The 18,099-nt window shown below is 44.7% G+C and overlaps 1 protein-coding gene across 1 annotated transcript in view; it reads right to left on the bottom strand.

Annotated features, from left to right (window-relative positions):
• MME (membrane metalloendopeptidase) overlaps positions 1-8,818 on the bottom strand; it is a 146,191-nt gene extending 137,373 nt beyond the window's left edge. Inside the window, exons 1-2 of the mRNA XM_021669536.2 lie at positions 8,672-8,818; positions 3,360-3,477 (exon numbers count right to left, since the gene is read on the bottom strand). The gene's annotated coding sequence lies outside the window, so the exon portion shown is untranslated. The remainder of the gene's footprint in view (positions 1-3,359; positions 3,478-8,671) is intronic.
• Between the last annotated feature and the right edge of the window lie 9,281 nt (positions 8,819-18,099).

Raw genomic sequence — 18,099 nt, 5'->3', positions numbered from 1 at the left:
ACGTTTTTGAGTACCTACCATGTGCTTAGGATTGGGCTAGCTGCGAAGGTTAAAATGCATAAAACTATAAATAATATAATTTAAAAAGCACCTAATCTAATTGTCAGAGTAAACCATTTGTGTGTTTAATCTGTTGCCTTTAAGCCAGCTATATCTTTAATGCTATTAAAATGCTAAAATGCTGTCTAAGCCCAGTGTTAAGGGATTCTGTAGAAGAAATCCTAACACAAAGAAATTTAACAACAGTGATATTTGAGCTGGGCCTTTAAGATTGAATAGAGGTTTTTAGATCAGGGACAGGAGAAAGAGCATTCAGGTAAAGCAAGTAGCATGAGCAAAGGCCCAGAAGGGTCCTGGCACTCTGTGATGCTGAGGGCAGGGAAGGCAGCTGGGAGAAATCTGCTAATAGCCTTCAAGGCTGAACAAGAACAGCAGGGAGTGGCAGGACTAGAAAGATTAATTGGAACCATGAAGAACCATAAAAACAGTGCCCAGGGCTTTAGACTTTATAGGAAATAGGAGTCTAAGATCAGATCTGCATTTTAGAAAGCTCCTCTTTATGGTTGTATAGATGAGCGAAGTGTTATACAGAAGAGAAGGTCAGGCTGGTCTCCAACTCCTGACCTCAGGTGATCCACCCACCTTGAGAGAAAGCATTGAGAGATTAGAGCAGGAATCCAGACAGTAAGTCAAGAAGCCCTGAATCAGGGCAGTTCCAAAATGAGTCAAAGGGAGAGATAGATTTGAGAAAAATTTAGCAGGGTAGCATTGCCAAACTGAAAATGATTTTGGAAATAGCTAAGCATGTTGACAAATATTAGAAATGCCAAGAGAAGACTGAGTCTATAATTTCTGGGATGCTGAAATTGAGGTGCTTGCAAGATATCCACGCTGATAGATCTATTGAGTAGTTTAATATTTGAATCAATGCTTGTTAAAATTATGGTTACTGACTATCTGAGTAGTCAGATAGACAGAATAAAGTAGCAAATCTGTCATAAACTCTTGTTTTGTTTAGAGACATAAAGGAAAGAGGGGTTAGGAACCATCATCAACCTGCTTCTGGACGTCTGTGTTTCTACAGCTTTATTCACCAAGAATCACACCCAGATACCAAGATAGCTGGACTAGGGTATTACTTAAGAGGCCTCTTTCTCTTTCTTTTTTTCCTTCTTTTCTTTTCTCTCTCTCTCTCTTTTTTTTTTTTTTTTTTTTGTTTGAGACAGAGTTTTACTCTTGTTGCCCAGGCTGGAGTGCAATGGTGCAATCTTGGCTCACTGCAACCTCCACTTCCCGGGTTCAAGCAATTCTCCTGCCCTCAGTCTCCCAAGTAGTTGGGATTACAGGCATGCAGCACAATGCCTGGCTAATTTTTGCATATTTAGTGGAGACAGGGTTTCACCATGTTGTCCAAACTGGTCTTGAATTCCTGACTTCAGGTGATCCACCCGCCTTGGCCTCCCAAAGTGCTGGGATTACAGGCATGAGCCACTGCACCTGGCTGAGGCTTATTTTTCTTACGGGGAAATAGTGGTCTGACTCTGCCTATGACCTTGAGGGACTAGTGATAATAACAATAAAAAGCCAATCATTGTGTAGAAATGGGATTAAACCCCAGCACCTTGGCTCCAGAGTTCACTCTTTTAACCCATTTGAGTTTTCTGACTGACAAGCTGTGAGGACCTCAATGAATAGATAAATAGACACTGAGCTGGGAGTGTTCCTTAAAACAACTCCACCCCCCCCCACCCCCCCCCCCCCCCCAGCAAACAAACCAACCCTAAGCATTCAATCCTGGTTGCTGCAGTTTCCCCAGGGAAATGCATGGAGCGTGCCTATAGCAGAACAGATCAATGTAACTGCTGTTAAAATGTCCATGGCTACACCAGCAAACGAGGGGCAGAATTTGTACTTTCTTTCCATGCTTGGCTTTTCTTTGGGATTGTTAATATTTTTATGGTTTGCTAAAACTTGATACTTGATATCTATTAGTCTCTGCAAAAATCTGATACCAGGCAGATCACTTGAGATCAGGAGTGCTAGACCAGCCTGGCCAATACAGTGAAACCCTGTCTCTACTAAAAATACAAAAATTAGCCGGAGTGTTGGTGGACACCTGTAATCCCAACTACTTGGGAGGCTGAGGCAGAAGAATTGCATGAACCCAGGAGGCAGAGGTTGCAATGAGCCGAGATGGCGCCATTGCACTCTAGCCTGAGCAACAGAGCAAAACTCCATCTCAAAAAGAAAGAAAGAAAGAAAGAAAGAAAGAAAGAAAGAAAGACGAAATCTGATACTAGTTAGTATCTACTTTGTCTCTACTTTTGCCTATAAACTTCCCCTAATTCTCCAGAATGCATTTACTGTGCACCCTGACACCAATTTTAGAAGAATAAAGCACAAACCCATCAGGGTTTATCTTTGGTTGCTGGCACAGTTGGCTGAGTAGATGCTTTTATCTGTCCTCTCTGTTAGCAGGCATATAGTGATGAAGGCTGGGCTGTAACCCGGGTGGTGTTTTTCCTCTCAGAGCCAGGGACGGAGATTTGAATGTTGCAGATACTCTGCTGTACTTTTCTGGAAGATACATCCCTCATTATCTGCCCCTGGGGCCCTACCTAACAATCCTGTTCATTCTGTAAGACAGACTTCACATATTTGGAGGCAGATATCAAGTTTAGTGGGTCTATTTTCTTCAAGTTGAAAAATCACACTTTTTCAGCTATTTTTTATGTGGCATAGTTTAGAGTTGCTTGATGGTCTTTCCTATGCTTCCAAAGATATCACTGCAATTCCCCTCTACTTCCTACAGCAGTAATTCTACCATAGGCAGGACCATTTTTATTTTTCATTGTATAACATGTTCTGCATTCATATATAATTTTATGTGCATATAAGTATGCACCTTTATAGGAAATGTATCTCTATGACAGGTGTTCTTTTTCTATGTTATGCTCATATTTCTAAATTTGTTCACCAAAAATGACCAAATCAGGGCAAGATCAGTGCAAAAAGTATCAACAAAATAGACACATGTTGATAATATCAGTTATAATATAACAGGAAAAGTAAAATGATATCAGTAAAACTAAGGTTCAATGGCATTACTCCCCTTTTATATTTACGGCTTTATTGTCCTCTCTTTGAACTGTCAGCCCTATTTATTATTCTTGTGAAAACAACATAAATCATTACATATACCAAATTAAGCCTCAAGTTGGGGCATGGGGAGTGGATTAAGAGCTGCATAAAGTGAAATGCTAACAGCATAAGTTATATCAATGTAGATAAGATTCTCAGGCTTCAACTACAGTTAAGCAGTTAGTAATAAACTTTAAAAATGAAACTGAACTACTTACAGCCAAGAGCCTGTGTAAATTCCCCCAGATTCACACACGTACAACCTTGGGCCAGCTTTCAGAGGAACAAGTCACAGATCCATCACGGTGTATCCCCAACCATGGCAAGCACCAATTCCTGGTGAAAAAGGAATCCAGTTTTCAATCTCCAGTGATAACCATCAACAACCATTCTTCATACTCAGTGGGAATGTGGAAAAAACAACATTCAGTGTGGGTGTTTTTTTCTCCTCTCACCATGACAATTGACACAGACTTCTTCTTCTTTTTTTTTTTTTTTGAGACAAAGTTTTGCTCTTGTTGCACAGGCTGGGCAATGGCACAATCTCGGCTCACTGCAACCTCCACCTCCCTGACCTCCCAGGTTGAAGTGATTCTCCTGCCTCAGCCTCCCAAGTAGCTGGAATTACAGGCATGTGCCACCACGCCCAGCTATGTTGAGTAGAGACAGGGTTTCATTCATGTTGGCCAGGCTGGTCTTGAATTCCTGACCTCAAGTGATCCACCCGCCTTGGCCACCTAAAGTGCTGGGATTACAGGCATAAGCCACCATGACTGGCCTTGACACAGACTTCTTTGACCAAATGTATTTGGGTTTTTCCCCACACATGAAGCAGAGGACACCAGCTGGGTTTCCTCTAATTCAATTCTGACACTATCTACCTGGAGATAGCCTTGGATCCCCAGGTTGAGGGCTCAGTCCCCAAGACTTCCCCAACTCACTTCAGACACCAGTCACAAATCCAATCTCCAGAAGTTCTGACCAACCAGCTTCCACTGGGGTTCCAACAGCCCTCTCCTGAGGTTTAATTAGTTTTCTAGAGTGGCTCACAGAACTCAGGGAACCTTATATTTACCAGTTTATTACAAAGATATTTTAAAGGATACAAATAAATACCCAGAAGAAGGGATGCAAGGGTGAGGTCTGGAAGGATCCTGGACACAGAAGCTTTTGTCCTTGTGGAGTTGGGGTGTGCTACCCTCCCAGCGTGGGTCAATTCTCATCCACTCTCTTGTAAATCTCTACGTGTTCAGCTATCCAGAAGCCTCCAAACCCTGTCTTCTTGGACCTTTGATGAAGACGTCATTGGATAGGCATGACTGACAATCACATAGAAACGTGATTGGACAAAATGGTATAATTTAGTACCAGTAGGCCGAATGGGAAAACCCAGCAAGGGCTGTCTGTTCAGATTCTTCTTGACCTTTCTGTGCAGCATTCTTTCTTCCAGAGTATGGGGCAGAATGCTTTCCGGAATGAGGGTCTTATAACTCAAAATCAGATTATAGCCCTGCCTCGGGCACATAAAAGGAGAGAAGAGGAAGGTCAGAGAGAGAGAGAGAGACAGAGAGAGAGAGAGAGAATGAGAGAGAGAAAAATCCTGTTGTTTCTGAGGCCTGAGGCACCTCAACACCATAACAAGGGCTATGTGAGTTATGAGACAGGAACTGTGGATGAAAGCATGTATAATATCACTCAGTAAGGAGGCCACACCACTGTTCCCAACACTAAAAACTACGAGGCTTTTGTATTCCCACCACATTCCACATATCCCCAGCTTTTGTTTCTGAGTTATCTCCAAGAAGGCCTTTGTGTTCTTATCTTGCTGTCCTCTGAAGTTGTAAACTCACTGCGCAGGACACTCACTTCCACAAACAGAAGTTTGAACGGTCTTTGGAAGAGAGTTTTTCTTGTTGCTACTTTCAGCCCTTGCCCGTCATCCAGACCACCTCCACTCTAAGTTCAGTTACGCATTTCCCTAAAGAACATGTTCATTTTCTTTGCCTTAGCTCTGTTCTCTCTCCCAAGCTTCATTAGAACTTGAAGCCTGGATGCTGAGAGAGGGCAGAGAATAGTCCACTTTCTGTGATCCTATCCTTTTCTATCGGCAGTCTCCAGCACATCTCTCAACAATTTCCCAGTATAACATACTTTATGATAGTAGTTTCACTCTTTTATGATCATTTTTAATCTAAGGCATTTTTTGTTTGTTTTTTTGAGATAGAGTCTTACTCTGTCACCAGACTAGAGTGCAGTGGGATTTTACCATCTTGGCTAGGCTGGTCTCAAACTGTTGACCTTGTGATCCACCTGCCTCAGCCTCCCAAGGTGCTGGAATTACAGGTGTAAGCCACTGCACCTGGCCATCCTTTTTTAAAAGAATAAAATCTTACCCAGAAACTAAAAATATTTGTCAGGTCTCCAAGTTCAAGCCTGGCCATTATAGCCTTGGTGACCCACATGTACACCTCTGGATGGTCCCCAGGAACCAGAAAGTCTGAAGTAACCACAGGTAACCAGGTGGCCACGGAAAGAATTGAAACAACTTGTTCCTCCCTCAACTAATTGCTCTCCCCCTGCAACCTGCAACCTGCAACCATTGTTCCTGCTCCTTGCAGAATTTCCTCCTGTACATTGGGTTTCTCAGGACCCCAACCCCTGTTACTGTGTAATGTACCTCACCCTCCCCTCTGCTCACAACCAATACCCTCCACCCTTATGATCATGCTTGTTTGTAATAGACGACCTCTACCCTTGTGGCCATGCATCCTGTGATGCCCTTCCCTTCCCCAAGATAGATTACCACCTTTAACTGCCCATTTTCCCCAACCTATAAAACCAACTCCTCTCCCACTGCCCTCTGCTGACTCTCTTTTCTGCCTCAGCCCGCCAGCACCTGGATGAATAAACAGCCATGTTGCTCACACAAAGCCTGCCTGGTGGTCTCTTTATGTGACTGACACGCCTAACATTTGGTGCCAAAACCCGGGGCAGGGGAACTCCTACAGGAGACCAAACCCCCTGTCCCTACTCCTTGTGCTTCCGCCGTGAAGAGACCTACCTATGACCTAGGTTCATCAGACCAGCCCACACATCCACTTACCATCCTCCTATCAGGTAAGTGGTTTGCCTCAGCTCTCTCCTTTAGCCCTTCTCGCTACCTGACAGTTTCTTCCTCCTCTCAGTTTCATTTTCCTCTCCCTTTCAGCGGAGACAAGAAAGACAGGACTTTCCATGAAGGTTATGATTGGAAAAAATCCTATGTGGGTCATGGAACCAGGAAGTCAGTTTTCCCTCAGTAACTGATCATTGCAGAGACTTTGTCTGCTTTGTCACTCACTCGTACTCATTTCCTTCGGTGACTGATCATTGCAGAGACCTCTGCTCTGGTTGCTCACTTGCACTCACTCGTAGGTGATGGATCAACATGGGGGATGCCCCCTTTGACTAACCCCAGGTGATTCACCCCAGGTACAGACCAAGGATTAGTCTGCTAAACTGCTTGGTCATGCACTCACTTTCCCTGTCTCCACCACTCTTTAAACTATAGGCAATCTCCCGCCCTCCATTCCTCCCTCCTCTCCCTTAGCTTGTGTTCTAAAAAACCTCAAACCCCTCCAGCTATCGCCTGACCTAATACCCAAGCATCTTATTTTCTTCTGCAATATCACTTGGCTACAATATAAATTGGACAATGGCTCTAAATGGACAGAAAATGGCACTTTCAATTTTTCTATTCTGCAAGACCTAGACAATTTTTGCCAACAAATGGGCAAATGGTCTGAAATTCCCTACATCCAGGCATTTTTTTTTTACATTCCAACCCCTCCCTAATCTCTGCTCTCAATGTAACCCATCCCAAATTTTCCTTCTCTTCCTTCCATCCGCTCCTCCTACCTCCACCAGTGATTCAGAATTCTCCTTGTCCATCAGCCCTTCCTACCTTTCTCCTCCCTGCCTGTCCAAACCAGACCCAAATCTAGGCCCTAAACCCCTCAGAGCCTCCCTCCTCCTCCTCTGCCCACAGCCCACCTCCTTATGCCCCTCCTGCCAACTTCCAACTTCATACGCAGTTGGGCTTGCAGTGTAGTCCTGTGGCTAACTCCTCCACCCCTGCCCCAAAATTTCCCCTTTGAAAGGTGCCTGGAGCCTAAGACATAGTTAGGGTGCATGTTCCTTTTTCTTTATCCAACCTTTCCCAAACTGACCAACAGTTAGACTCCTCTTCACCAAATCCTCCAATACTTCACCCAGTCCTATAATCTCACCTGGAGTAACTTAATGTCATCCTTCGACTCTCCCCTCTAAAGAACGCTTAATAGGCATTTATCACCCAATCAGTCCCAACATTAAAAATGCTACAGAAATAAAAAATCGGGCCCTCAAATTCCACAACAGGATTTAATTAACCTCACTTTCAAGGTGTTTAACAATGGCGAGAAAGCAGCCAAGCGGCAATGCATTTCAGAACTGCAAACGCTCGCCTCCACCGTAAGACAATTCCCAGCCACAACACCGGTTCACAGACTTCAAAGTGCCCAGACTGCAGTGTCCAGCGGCCCCTCCTGGACCTTGCTTCAAGTGTTAGAAACCTGGCCACTGGGCTAAGGAATGCCCACAGCCTGGGATTCCTCCTAAGCCATGCCCTGTCTGTCTTGGGTCCCCATGGAAAGTCGGACTGTCCGACTCATGTCACTGCTCCTCGGCTTGGCGGCTAAAGACTGACGCTGCCGGAACATCTCGGCGGAGGCCCCTGGACCATCACAAATGCCGAGCTTTGGGTAACTCTTACGGTGGAGGGTGAGAGTTAAAAGGGTAAGAGTTCTTAGTCAATATGGGGGCCACCTACTCCACACTAACCTGTCTCCTTGGCCTCCATAACTGTTGTGGGAATTAACGGCAAGGCCTCCACGCCTCTCAAACTCCCCACGTCTGGTGTCAATTAGGCCAACACTCCTTTCCACATTCTTTCCTAATCATCCCCACTTATCCAGTTCCCCTGTTAGGCCAAGATACCCTAACAAAATTGTCTGCCTCCTTAACTATTCCTGGGCTACAGCCACACCTCATTGCCGCCCTCCTCCCTGAACCCACACCTCCCTCAATAGCTCCCCTTATGTCCCCCTATCTTACCCTAGGGTGTGGGACACCACCTCCCATCCACCCTGTGGTGCCAAATCCCTGTACTCTCTCCAGCTTCTCTAAAACTCGCCGGAATTCCTGAGGAAACTTAAATGCCCTGCTCCTGTCTATCGTGCCGCTTTATCCTCTTCCTTCATTCTGTTTCTTGGTTTCACCCCCGGCTGCCAACTAACTTCTTCTAAAGTAAATAAATAACCTTATTTTTCAAGGTACCCCATGTAACTTCTCTGCCTATTCCTCCTGCTCCCTCGGCTGCTCCACGTAATTGCAACTATTATTTCCAACTACCTGTACAAAACCCTTAACTTAACCCATTCTTTGTTATACCAACTTGTCCCAACCCTTTTCCTTATACCCTGCTGAAATTCAGAGCAGTTGGAGTTCTTACACAAGAGCGGGTCTGTGTCCTGTTGCCTTCCCTCTAAACAACTTGACCTCACCGTCCTGGGCTGGCCCTCATGCCTACGTGCGGCAGCTGCCTCTGCTCTACTCCTTCTTAAGGCCTTCACAATCACAGGCTGTGCCTCACTCACTCTATACAGCTCTCACAGTCTTCAGCCTTTCATATCCTCTTCGCATCTTCCACGTCTGTTATCTGCCCCACGTCCGTTATCTGCCCCACGTCCGTTATCTGCCCCACGTCCTGTCCAACTCTAGTCACTCTTTATTGCAACTCCCACTGTGACTATTGCACACTGCCCCAATTTTAATCCAGCCTCTCATCTAATACCAAACATAAACACAAGCCTTAAACCCGATGACTGTGTCTTCCTAATTCATATAGTATCCTCCCCATTTCCACATATTTCTCTCTTTCCCATTCCAGACCCAGACCACACATGGTTTATTGATGGCAGTTCTTCAAAGCCCAGTCAGTTGGCACCGGCTAAAGCTGTTTATGTGGTTGTATCCCACTCATCTATCATTAAGGCTGCTACACTCCTTCCTTCTACCACTTCTTAGCAAGCTGAACTAATTGCTTTAACCCATGCTCTCACTCTTTCTAAGGGACTACATGTAAATATCTATACTGACTCTAAATACGCCTTCCACATCCTACATCACCATGCTGTCATATGGGCAGAAAGAGGTTTTTTCTTACCACACAGGGATTTTCTATTATCAATGCTCCCTTAATAAAGAGTCCACTGTAAAGGACAGCAAAAAACTTTAAATCCCATTGCCCAAGGAAATGCTTTTGCCAATAAAACAGCTAAAAAGGCAGCAAACACACCAATACCCCTCCTAGAGGACAATATTTTTCTTTCTCATCAATTACTCCCACTTATTCTCCTTCTGAATCCTTAACCTACCGGTCGCTTCCCACTCAAGGCAGTTAGCTTTTGGATCAAGGAAAATTCCTTCTCCCTGCCTCAGAAGCCCATTCTAGCCTCTCTTCTTTTCATAACCATTTTCATATGGGATATAAGCCTTCGGCCCGCCTCTTAGAACCTCTTACCTCCTTCCCTTCATGGAAGTCCATCTTTAAAACAATTACATCTCAGTGCTCCATCTGCCACTCTACCAGCCCCAGGGATTTTTAAAACCTCCTCCCTTTCCCATTCAGCAAGAACGGGGATTTACCCCCATGAAAGATTGACTTTACTCATATGCCTCATGTCTGAAAATTCAAATATCTTCTTGTATGGGTGGATACCTTTACAGGGTGGATTAAGGCCTTCCCTACTGGAACAGAAAAGGTCACTGCCATTGTTTCTTGTCTGTTAAATAATATTCCCTGCCTTCTTCCACACAATCTGACGATGGCCCTGCTTTCATTAGCCAAATCACCCAAGCAGTCTCTCAGGCCCTTAGCTACTCAATGGAATCTCCATGGCCCTTACAGCCCTCAGTCATCAGGAAAAGTAGAGAAAGCTAATGGCCTCCTAAAAACACATCTTACCAAACTCACCCTTCAACTGAAGAAAGACTGGATATCCCTTCTACCTATTGCTCTTCTCCGAATTCGTGCCACTCCCCAGGAACCCACAGGATACAGCCCCTTTGAACTCTTATATGGCCACACCTTTTTCCCCAGGCCTAACCTTCTCTCAGACACTAGCCCTCTTGGAGACTATCTTCCAGTTCTGCAACAAACTAGGCAGGAAATTTGCCAAGCTGCTACCTCCTCTTACCCACTCCAGATATCTGGCCTTATGAGGACACCTTAGCTGGACGATCAGTGCTGGTCAAGGATCTAACCTCTCCAGCTCTACAGCCTTGGTGGAAGGGTCCCTACCTGGTTGTCTATAGTACCCCAACTGCTGTTGGTCTACAAGACCCTCCCCGCTGTGTTCACCAGTCCAAGATTAAACTATGCCCTTCAGGCAACCAGCCTAGCCCATACACATCCTCTTGGAAGTCACAAGTACTCTCTCCTACTTCTCTTAAGCTAACTCGAATTCCTGAAGAGTAGACACAAACCACACATGAGTTTAGTTTCTATTCTAACATTGACAGGAATCTTAATTTTGCTATTTGCAGCAGGACTCACCCCTAAAGCTTGGTCTACACCTCACAAACTCTCTATTTCTGTTACTTTCTGTCTAATCATACTTCTAATCACCCTTCTCCCTTACATTTAAATGCCCTGTGCCTGCTTGCCTTGCCGCTTTCCTGTTTTCCTCCAGACCATTTTAGCTGATATCTCGTGGTTCTACCCATGAACTTCCACCCTTGACTCCTTCCTTGAGTGAATAAATAATTTTCCTTCCAGTTCCTTCAACCTAATAAAGCCTTCTTCTTTACTTTTCTACTCACTCTTATTCTCAGTCTCATTTTGTCACTCCCTATTTCTTCCTAATTACCTTCGACATACCATCAATCTGACCCATTCCCTCCTCACTATTCCAACCCATTGTTGGCAAAAAATTGCTGGCTCTGCATCTCCCTTTCTTCCTCCTCTTATACCACTATCCCTGCCCTGCTAGCTGACTGGGCCTCTTATACCACTATCCCTGCCCTGCTAGCTGACTGGGCCCCTTATACCACTATTCCTGCCCTGCTAGCTGACTGGGCCTCTTATATCACTATTCCTGCCCTGCTAGCTGACTGGGCCTCTTATACCACTATTCCTGCCCTGCTAGCTGACTGGGCCTCTTATACCACTATTCCTGCCCTGCTAGCTGACTGGGCCCCTTATACCACTATTCCTGCCCTGCTAGCTGACTGGGCCTCTTATACCACTATTCCTGCCCTGCTAGCTGACTGGGCCTCTTATACCACTATTCCTGCCCTGCTAGCTGACTGGGCCTCTTATACCACTATTCCTGCCCTGCTAGCTGACTGGGCCTCTTATACCACTATTCCTGCCCTGCTAGCTGACTGGGCCTCTTATACCACTATTCCTGCCCTGCTAGCTGACTGGGCCCCTTATACCACTATTCCTGCCCTGCTAGCTGACTGGGCCCCTTATACCACTATTCCTGCCCTGCTAGCTGACTGGGCTTCTTATACCACTATTCCTGCCCTGCTAGCTGACTGGGCCTCTTATACCACTATTCCTGCCCTGCTAGCTGACTGGGCTTCTTATACCACTATTCCTGCCCTGCTAGCTGACTGGGCTTCTTATACCACTATTCCTGCCCTGCTAGCTGACTGGGCCCCTTATACCACTATTCCTGCCCTGCTAGCTGACTGGGCCTCTTATACCACTATTCCTGCCCTGCTAGCTGACTGGGCTACCTCTTCTGTCTCCCTACACCTCCGCACCTCTTTTAACAGTCCCATCTCTACCCTCCATGGAGCTTCTCTATTTCTTAGACAAGTTTAGCAAAACCTCCTCTGACATTTCATACCAACACGCTGCTACACTTCTCTGCAACTATTTACAGCAACTCTCACTTCATATCAACTCCACTCTGCCCATATTAGGACCTCTTACCACCCAGACAACTACCACCAGTCCTGCTTCTCTATGCATTTCTCATCAACAAACCACTGGAATTCCCTTGGGTAATCTTCCACCTTCTAAGTGCTCCTTTACTCTGCGTCTCCAAAGCCCTGATGCACACATTAATATGGCTTTAGGAGCATACTCACTTCGCTTCACTGACAAACCCTCTATCTCTCCTCATAACCTCAAAAATATTAACAGTCATTATTGTGTAGGTCGGCACCTTCCCTGTCTCTCACTCCATCCTTGGCCACCCTCTCTTTGTTCATTTGCCTGTCTAATCCCCAGCCCTATTTCACAGCCTTCAGTCTTCTAGGATCAACCAGAAACACCAATTCATCACTCATGAACTCTAGGCAACGCCCGGCTAATGTCAAAATGCAGTGTGACACCTTTCCAGAACCTGCACGTATCCCTTTCAATCCCAAGTCTTCTGGGACCACCCCCCTACACTGGACACTATTCCAATCTTGGCCCAAGGCTTCCTCTAAACTACAAAAATCACAGACTTTTCTTTTAGGTGTCTGTGCAGCACCCTGTCACGCTCAAAGAAGCCATGAGAAATATCGCCCCTACTCCCTTCGTTAACTTTTTTCTTTATACATATTTAAGAAGATGGGAACGTCAGGCCTCCAAGTCCAAGCCTGGTCATTATAGCTTTGGTGACCCACAGGTACACCTCTGGATGGTCCCCAGGAGCCAGAAAGTCTGAAGTAACCACAAGTAGCCAGGTGGCCACGGAAAGAATTGAAACAACTTGTTCCTCCCTCAACTAATTGCTCTCCCCCTGCAACCTGCAACCTGCAACCATTGTTCCTGCTCAGCCTTGTGGAATTTCCCCCCGTACATTGGGTTTCTCAGGACCCCTGTTACTATGTAGTTTACCTCACCCTCTCCTCTGCTCACAACCGATACCCCCACTCTTATGATCATGCTTGTTTGTAATAGATGACCTCTACCCTTGTGGCCATGCATCCTGTGATGCCCTTCCCTTCCCCAAGATAGATTACCACCTTTAACTGTCCATTTTCCCCAACCTATAAAACCAACTCCTCTCCCACTGCCCTCTGCTGACTCTCTTTTCTGCCTCAGCCCGCCAGCACCTGGGTGAATAAACAGCCATGTTGCTCACACAAAGCCTGCCTGGTGGTCTCCTTACATGAGAGATGCACCTAACAATATGGAAGATATAAAATTGAGGGGCAGATATGGGTTTGGGGGCTGAAGCCTGTACTTGACTCCTTCCCTGATCTGTAAGGCTCCATAGAAGAGACCCTGTGCTTTGGCCTGAATGTTTGTGTCCCTCAAATATTCATATGTTGAAATTCTAACTCCCAAGATGTTCGTATCAGGAGCTGGGAGCTTTAGGAGGTAATCACGTCATGAGGGTGGAGCCCTCATTATTGAGATTAGTGGCTGCTATGGTCTAAATATTTGTGCCCCACCCCCTTCAAGTTCGTATGTTGAAATCCCAGCCCTTAAGATGATGCGATTGGGAGGTGGGGGGCTTTGGGGATGATATTGAGAAGTGGGGTCTTTCTGAGACTTGACCCTCATAATTGGGAATAGTGCCCTCATAAAAGAGAACCCGGAGAGCTGCCTCACCCTTTTCACCATGTGAGGACACAGTGAGAAGTCACCACTTATGAACCAGAAAATTAGCCTTCATGAGACATCGAATCTGCCAGTGCCTTGATCTTTGACTTCCCATCCTCCAGAAGTGTGTGATGAAAATTTCTGTGTTTATACACCACCCAGTTTCTGGTATTTGTGATAGGAACCCAAAGGGACTAAAGCAGTGCCCTAATAAGAAGAGAGCTGTGAGAGCTTGCTTCCACTCCCTCCACTCTGCACCATGTGAGCAGAGAATGAGAAGATGGCAGTCACTGGATCTGCAGCCACTTTGATCTTGGACTTCTCAGGCTCCAGAACTGCGAGAAATAAATTTTAATTGTTTAAGCCACCCAGTCTATGCTGCTGTGTTACAGTAGCCTGAACTGGCTGAAACACCTTGAAAAACACTGTTTGAAGACAGCTGTCTTAGCATGCGCCCTGTTAAACTAGCATAAAGTCTCCTTTCCTCCCTCCCTCCTTCTTTTTCTCTTCTCCTTCCCTCTCTCCTTCTCTCTCTTTCCTCTCACTCTTTTTTTTTCCAGATAGCTCCAGTTTACTTTAAAGTCTGAATACTTCCTCTCCAGGTTATTCTGAAAACATTTTTCTTATCTTTCTCTTCTTCATTAACTTTTCCTTTGGCATTCTATAAAAGCCATGATCTTGCTGAGTTTAGAACATTCCTCTGTATTCTTTTCTTTTCTTTTCTTTTCTTTTTTTTTTTTGAGACAGGTTCTTCCTTGGTCACCCAGGCTGGAGTGCAGTGGCGTGATCTTGGCTTACCATAACCTCTGCCTTGCAGGTTCAAGCAGATTCTTCTGCCTCAGCTTACCGAGTAGCTGGGATTATAGGTGTGCATCACCATGCCCAGTTAATTTTTGTATTTTTAGTAGAGACGGGGTTTCACCATGTTGGCCAGGCTGGTCTCAAACTCCTGACCTCAAGTGATCCACCCACCTTGGCTTTCAAAATGCTGGGATTACAGGCATGAGTCCCCATGCCCAACCTCTCTGTATTACTTTCAACAAATATTTACTGAGTACTTATGTTCCAGGCACTGGAAAAACAACAAAATGAACAAAAATTCCCACCCCCATGGAATTCTCATTTAAGTGGGGCAAAACTGACAGTAAACAAAATAAATAAATTTATAAAGTATTTCAGGGCAAAGTAAAGTAGAAAGGGTAAATAGAAAGCATGTAAGTGAGTGGTTTCAGCTATAAATTGTGTACCTTGAAGAAGGTGAGCAGTGGATAATATCTTGAGGATGAGCAGTTTAGGGACAAAGGCCCCTGGATGACTATGCATCTGACATTGGGCATGTTGGAGGAACAGCAAATGGCAGAGTGGATGGAGGGGTGTAAATAAAACTGAGAGTAGGAAATGAGTTGGAAGAGACACAGAGAAGTCAATCTTGCAGGTTCGTATAAACTGTTCCAAGGACCTTGGCATTTGGTCTGAATGAGAATGGGAGTCATTGGAGAGTTATGCTGATTACACACTCTAGTTTATACTCTTCAAGGATTACTTGGCTGCAGGGTGTGAAGAGACTGAATCAGGGCAAATGTGAAAGCTGTATGCTTGTAATCCCAGCTACTCAGGAGGCTGAGGCAGGAGAATTACTTGAACCCGGGAGATGGAGGTTGTGGTGAGCCGAGATCATACCATTGCACTTCAGCCTGGGCAACAAGAGTGAAACTCTGTCTCAAAAAAAAAAAAAAAAAAAAAAAAGACTATTGGTTTAGGAAGTTTTTAGCTCTTAAACTTATTTCAGCCAAAACATTGTTGGTCTCTTACTGTTTCCGGGCACTAGGTTAGGTAGTAGGGAGCTGATGGTGAAAAGACTCAGTAACTTTTTTGATTTGTTTCTGTGCACATCAAGACTTTCTTTTACTTTCTTTTTTTGCTAGTTTACCAGACTATACAAAAATGTGTGGCTGATGGTCTACATTCAGCAACTCTGCGATTCATTTATCCTGTTATTTTCACTTCCAGGGAATGGACATTTAACATTTTCTATTCTTATATTAATTAATAAATCTTTGAATATACTCAACTGCTCTGAAAAACATCTGCCCACATCTCTTAGGCAATGAAATTTTCTCAAGTTTTACCATGGTGGCTTATTGAGATTGCACAAGGTTATCTGCTCTGACAGTTTAGATAGTACCATCCCAGAAAAAATGATATCAAGTTGCCGTACATATGGTGGCAAGTGAGTCATGGTGGTAATTCACTAAATAGCAAAACATATCAAGTTCCTGCTTGACATCCAAGGAAGGAGGTATGACTTAGCGAAAACATTGCAAAACAGGAAGTCATCAGACTTAGGTTTGCAGCCTCCTCAATTACCCAGCTACTCATTGTGACTTTGAATTTACAATGTGGAATCCTTACCTTCTTTGAGCCTTAGCTTCATCGTCTGTCAAATGTACATGGTAAGAGCTCTTGCCCTCTTCTCTCAAGAAGCTGTGGAGAGGAAGTGAGCTGAAACAGTGTAGGTCTATGTTCTGTAAAAGTACTAGGTACAAGACGGCTGGCATTCTTTGCCAAACACCGCCAAAGTGAGTGCAATTGTTCTTGGATCTCCCAACTTATTGACTGTTCTGTGTTTAGGTGTAGGTTTTCTTAAATGTCTTTTTTTTTTTTTTTTTTTTTTTTGAGATGAGATCTCACTTTGTTGCCAGGCTAGAGTGCAGTGGCGTGATCTCGGCTTACTGCAACCTCCGCCTCCCAGGTTCAAGCCATTCTCCTGCCTCAGCCTCTCCGGTAGCTGGGATGATAGGCACGTACCACCATGCCCGACTAATTTTTGTATTTTTAGTAAAGATAGGGTCTCACCATGTTGGTCAGGCTGGTTTAGAACTCCTGATCTCGTGATCTGCCCGCCTTGGCCTCCCAAAGTGCTGGGATTATAGGAGTGAGCCACTGCACCCAGCCAAATGTCTTCTTCTTACATGTAGTTCTTTAGAATCTCTCCCCAGTGTGATCCTGACACCAGTAAGAGTACTGACTCTGCACTTTGGGAGGCCAAAGTGGGCAGATCAAAAGGTTAGGAGATTGAAACCATCCTGGCTAATATGGTGAAAACCTGTCTCTACTAAAAATACAAAAAATTAGCCAGACATGGTGGCACGCACCTGTAATCCCAGCTACTTGAGAGGCTGAGGCAGGAGAATCACTTGAACCTGGGAGGCGGAGGCTGCAGTGAGCCCCAAGATCATGCCACTGCACTCCAGCCTGGACAACAGAGCAAGACTCTGTCTCAAAAAAAAAAAGAATACTGACTCTGGTTTTCGCCCTGTCTAGTGATGAGGTTGAGTGGATCTCTGCAGGGCTAGGCCAGGCTATTCTAGCCAAGCTCCCCAAATCTCTAAAAGGTCAGGAAAACCCTGGAGAGAGACACTAACACTGTCAACAAATTCTATGGAGAGCCTAAAAACTGCCTTCACAATTCTATTCGTATGCCCAGAATTTTCCCTGAACATGGTTTATATGTGCAGGAGACAAGGCCACATCACGAGAGTGAGTTTTTTTTTTCTTTTTTTCTTTTGACAATGTCTTGCTCTGTCGCCCAGGCTGGAATGCAATGGTGTGGTCTCCACTCATTGCAACCTCTGCCTCCTGGGTTCAAGTGATTTTCCTGCCTCAGCTTCTCAAGTAGCTGGGACTACAGGCGCCAGCCACCACACCTGGCTAATTTTTGTATTTTTAGTAGAGACGAATTTTACCATGTTGACCAGGCTGGTCTCAAACTCCTAACCTCAGGTGAGCCACCCACCTTGGCCTCCCAAGGTGCTGGGATTACAGGCATGAGCCATCGTGCCCAGTCAAGAGTGAGGTCTTTAACTGTGCATCCAGCAAGAGGGACATGTACCAGAGAGCATTATCCTCTGCATTTGTTGCTGTAAAATTTTGAGAATTGTTACTTTGTGCCATGCAGTGAATCCTAGATACTGATCTCTATTTTTCCTGGCCTTTAGTCTCCTATAAGTTAAAAGAATCAAATTAATTAACCTATCAAGTGTTTATTAGGCACACATTGGGAGCATATGATTATATCATACCAGAGGTGATACCAGGAATTCTAGGATGCTGGTTTATAAGTGACTAGCTATTAATACATTTCTTTGTTAGATATCATAAGGAAGGAAGAATAAATTATGAAAATATTGCAGTATACAATTTCATGAAAAAAATGAATATATCTGCTAGGAGTATTCATAAAGACCTATAAGCGTTGATTCATGTAATTGAAATTATGGTGACTATTTAAAGTCTATTTAGAAGTAGTATATATTTTATTCTTC

This window comes from Aotus nancymaae, unplaced genomic scaffold, assembly GCF_030222135.1.
Source record: "Aotus nancymaae isolate 86718 unplaced genomic scaffold, 86718_ANA_hifiasm-v0.15.2.pri h1tg000019l, whole genome shotgun sequence".
Classification (NCBI taxonomy): Eukaryota; Metazoa; Chordata; class Mammalia; order Primates; family Aotidae; genus Aotus; species Aotus nancymaae.
This window is presented reverse-complemented; position numbering and strand designations above follow the sequence as displayed.